Raw genomic sequence first — 4,876 nt, 5'->3', positions numbered from 1 at the left:
CGTTGCCGGACACGGAAAAAAAAAAAAAAAAAAAAAAAAAAAAAAGAGCTTTATGGTCAGAAGTTGGCCCAATTGAAGGCCATTATTTAGGGCCTTATAGGAGCTATTTTTTTTTTTTTCCTTTTTTTTGTCTTTTTTTCGTGACTGGTAATGGGATTGCAACCCTCAGTGTCGCGCCTGTACCGCGACCGGCAATGGGATCGCAACCCTCGGTGTCGCATCCGCACCGCGCTCAACCAGTGAGCGGACCGGTCTTTATATGGGATCCGAACCCTCGGCGGGAGCGCCACCACGCTCCCAAGCGCTGCACTCTACCGAGTGCGCCACCGGGCCAGCCCTATAGGAGCTATTTTAAGGCCTTCTTTCCTAAGAAAAAATGGCTAGTTGGAAACAAACTGGGTATTTTATCCACTCTGATGAGCTTTAAAAACATCTGGATAGCTGCTTGGTATTTCCAAAAGTTCTCTTGCCCCAAATTTAGCCTATAACCTCCAATGAGATTACATACCAGGGCGGAAAAATAATCTTAGTAGTCTTCTCTATAAATATAAAACTAAAAAGTTTTAGTGTTCACTGACCAGGTAACTGGAACTTTTTCCATATACCAGAAACACAATTCAGATCTAACTTTTTAATATAAACTAGTGAGTTTTATATTACTATGTTTGCCTGACTCATGGCTAAAATTTTGAAAGAAAAGCTATAAGCTCTCTGTTTGTGTCTGTCTATATGTTTATGTATGTCTGTATATACACTAAATATATGTGGTATTTTCTACTTCTGTACGGTATTATCCAGTTTATTTCTAAAATCCCTTAAAAGAGTTCTACTTTAAGTGGCTTAAAGAAAAATAAGCACTTACATACATTTTTTTTTTCCTTTTTGTCTTTTTTCGTGTCTGGCAACGGATCGCAACCCTCAGTGTCGCGCCCATACCGGACCGGGACCGGCAACGGGATCGCAACCCTTGGCGTTGCCCCCACACCTCGCTCAGCCAGTGAGCGGGAACCGGTCTGTATGTGGGATCCGAACCCTCGGCGGGAGCGCCACTGCGCTCCCAAGCGGCGCACTGTAGCAGTGCGCCACTGGGCTGGCCAGAAATATGTTTAACCTAAGAAAAAAAAGTGCACAATAAAAATTAATTGCTTGATGTATTTTAAGCATGGCAGTTAAAAGAAAAAGAGCCCACATGTTCAACTTTTTAGGTTCTTTGCTTCTGTGATTTCTTGATATTTGATTAACATGCATATGTTACAAAATTGGTCAACAAGAAAATAACTTCAGATGATGACTAGCTTTGTTTAGTGTCTCATTAAATTTTCACAAGTAAGACAAGCAAAATTATTAAAAATAGTTGTAGGTGGGATAAAAATTTATAACTAAACTTTTCAACAAATAATTATGTTTTATAATATGTCTGCTTAAAAATAGTTCCCCCAATCTTTGTGGTAACTTGAAACCTAATGTTATACTGTTACATTTAATGGTAGATAGTCATTGAATATCTAGATAATTTCCAAATATAACGAAATACTGAAACATTAATTACTGAACATAAGTTTATCTACTTTTGGCTTCTTATTACAGAGAGACATGGGTACAGATATTTGGGTCTGTTAGTAAGCATGTTCTTTTGCCACATTGAAAAATTATAGTATAAGGAAACATGTGACTCTAGAAATTATGAAATGGTGTATTTATAAATTTGCTAATTACTACAGAATGCTGATTAATGACAGACAGTTCATAACTACCTGCTACTCCTTCCTTGTTTTTACTGGAAATTAGGGTTAGAAAGGGTTAAGAATTTTAGTCAATACGTGTAAATGAACTACTAGGAATATCAAGGGTAAAAAAACTCTGTGTCAAAGGAAAGAAAGATGTGTTTTTGGTCAGGAAAAGTACATAAATATGAAAGATGCATTTTTTTTTTTTTTGGGGCAACTGGCTGATAAGGGGATCTGAAACTTTGATGAAAGATTTATTTTTGTTGAAGAAAAAAGAAAGTAATTTCATCCTAAAATAGTTTAAATATTGTTTAATTGGAAAGAGGAAAATGAAGGACAAAGCCTGAATGGACATAGAAAGTTGTAAAGGGTTTGCAGAAAAGAGACAGAAGGGCTGACCCCGTGGCTCACTCGGGAGAGTGCAGCACTGGGAGTGCAGCGTGCCGTGGGTTTGGATCCTATATAGGGATGACCGGTGCACTCACTGGCTGAGCGCAGTGCGGGCGACACCACACCAAGGGTTGCGATCCCCTTACCGGTCACAAAAAAAGGACAAAAAAAAAAAAAAAGAGAGACAGAAAATCAGATCTCATGTGGTCAAGTTGGATAACATTAAGTAAATTTTATTATAAGGTTTTAAAATGAGCTTTAATATCAATAGTGTACCAATGCAAAGCTAGAATTGATTTTCTTTCTCTGTTAAAAAGACAACTTTTTTTAGATTAATGGTCTATTTTTATAAGAGATTGCAAAAGGTTTTTCTTTATCTGTTGGGTCATCTGCCTAGAAGACAAGAGTTCTGTGTCTTATCAAAACAATTTCTTGTGCTTCGGGTTATCTTTATCGTGTTTCTGATTACTTAAAAAAACCAAGTCTTCTCAATATTGGGAAAGTAAGGTTTTTTTTTTTGTTTTGTTTTTTTTACAGTTACGTGACTTTCTATATTTGCCTTCAAAATTTTTTATTGTCACTTTGGTTAAATGGATAACTAAGCATCGTTTCACAGTGACATGTGGTCTTATTTAATCAAGGTTTCATATCTTTTGACATTTTTGATAACTTCCTAAAATCAAATTATAAATAGACTTTTTGACTTTGAACTGCCTTTGGGATTTCCCAGACAGCCCCTGAAAATTTCAAAGGGTTTTCTCTCACCTTGTAAAAAGAGAGATGTTAGGGCCGGCCCGGTGGTGCACTGGAGAGTGCGCTGCCTGGGAGTGCAGCGGCGCTCCCGCCGAGGGTTCAGATCCCATGTGGAGACCGGTTCCCGCTCACTGGTTGAGTGTGGTGTGGGCACAACACCGAGAGTTGCGATCCCGTTATGGTCAGTAAAAAAGATAAAAAGGAAAAAAAAAAAGAGAGAGATGTTAAATTAATTAGGTTTTTGATGCGTTGAATTACAAAGGAAGCATTGTCAGATAAGAATTGATGCTAAACCTTCTTTATTTTGTACTTGCATAACAAAATATGTTTTATCAACATGAGTATCTCAGGAGTTGTAAAAGTTCCTAGAAATGTGTAAATGTCCTTGCTGTTCACGATATGTCCTGGTATAATGTTATCAGTCATGATTCTGGTTATTATCTTAAAATACTGTAGGTCACAGAAATAACAAAATTCCCTTGTCAATTTCAGCAGTTTTATGATGAACTCCTATTAGGTCTTCAGCAATGGCTATGCTTAGTCTTTTGTCCTTCACAGTTATTGTTTTACTCTGACGTTTTCCTGAAAGCTTTTGCTCAGCTATAAGCCCAAATGCTCCCTCTTCAAAGACACTCATGGAAAAGACTGACAGGCTGGAGTGCAGGCTTCTGATAACTCTAAGATCATATGAACAGAGTAGGAAAGGGTTTTCAGAACCAGTGGAGAAGCTGATGAATTTATAAAACTGCTAGCCCCAGATCAAGCAAAACAAGAATTAATTACATGGGACCGAATGTACTGATGAAAAATAATTATGATTTCTTTGATGGGCTTTTTGTTTGAAACTCCGCTGGTTTTTAATGTTATGTTTTCAGGATTTAAGGAACTCTTTTTCTTTTAAGCTGCCTGTAACTTGCAGCAATTTGGTAGATTACAGTTTCGTAAATGAAAACTGAAACATTGATCTTTTTCTCCCTGCCTTATCCCTCCAGAATTCAGAAACTCTTAGTGAATTTTCTCATTTTCATGGCAATACAGTTATTTGTATAACTTCAATAAGAATCTGTTCTTGTAACAGGACCCAATTGGTAACATTGGTTATATTACCAAGGCTTTGATGGGTATGTCATATTTGAGGATGATGGTGTAGAATCGGATATGACCAGGCAGTTTAAAGGAAGGGAAGTGAGATGGACTTTAAGGACCCAGTGCTGCTTACAAAAGTGGCCCAGTACTTGGCTTTCAGTGTTCCCAGCCTTACGGGTGAGTAAGGAATGTCACTCCCTGACAGGCTTAGAAACTTAAGAACAATTTGGAGACCTCACAATGAGAGAAATTTACCCAAATATTTAAGCATTACAGGCAAAGTCTGATGGAAAGTTCTTGGTTTGGTTTCCTAGAGTTGAGAGGCTTTTTTTTTTTTTTTTTTTTTTTTTTTGTGGGTTGCTACAGGGATAGAACCCAAGACCTTGGTGTTATTAGAATCTTGCTCTAACCAACTGAGATAACCGGCCAGCCTGAGAGGCTTTTATATGTCTAATCTGAGATTCCTTATTAAAAGTTCTAGCAAAACATACTTAAAAAGAGCCTACATAATCAATTACCATTTTTGCTGCTCTTATGTAAATAATCAGGCCAAATTTAATGAGACTAGACTTATTTCACAAACAAAAAATGTCTTTCATTATTTTTGAAAAAATGGGGGTGATTGTAGAGAGATGTTATGTTTCAGTGAAAAACTATAAACCACCCTTGTGAGTGTTCATTGTCTTTGAGCTATTTTCACCTCTTTGTAAACTGGATCTTGGTATTCTGTACCTTTTGTCAGTAACTAATGTTTCCAATTTTTCTCTCACCCTCCTGACTTGGTGGCACTGACAACTAAAATCTGACTGCCCCACTCCTTATTAGGACATCTAAAAAGCCCTGCAAGCTGAAGCTGATGCTTCCATGCTCTGCTCTAAAAAATAACCACGACTGTGACACTGTTGTATATGTTATCACCA

The sequence above is a fragment of the Galeopterus variegatus genome, unplaced genomic scaffold, assembly GCF_000696425.1.
Source record: "Galeopterus variegatus unplaced genomic scaffold, G_variegatus-3.0.2 Scaffold2421, whole genome shotgun sequence".
In the NCBI taxonomy this organism is placed as follows: domain Eukaryota; kingdom Metazoa; phylum Chordata; class Mammalia; order Dermoptera; family Cynocephalidae; genus Galeopterus; species Galeopterus variegatus.
Note: the sequence above shows the minus strand (reverse complement) of the source record.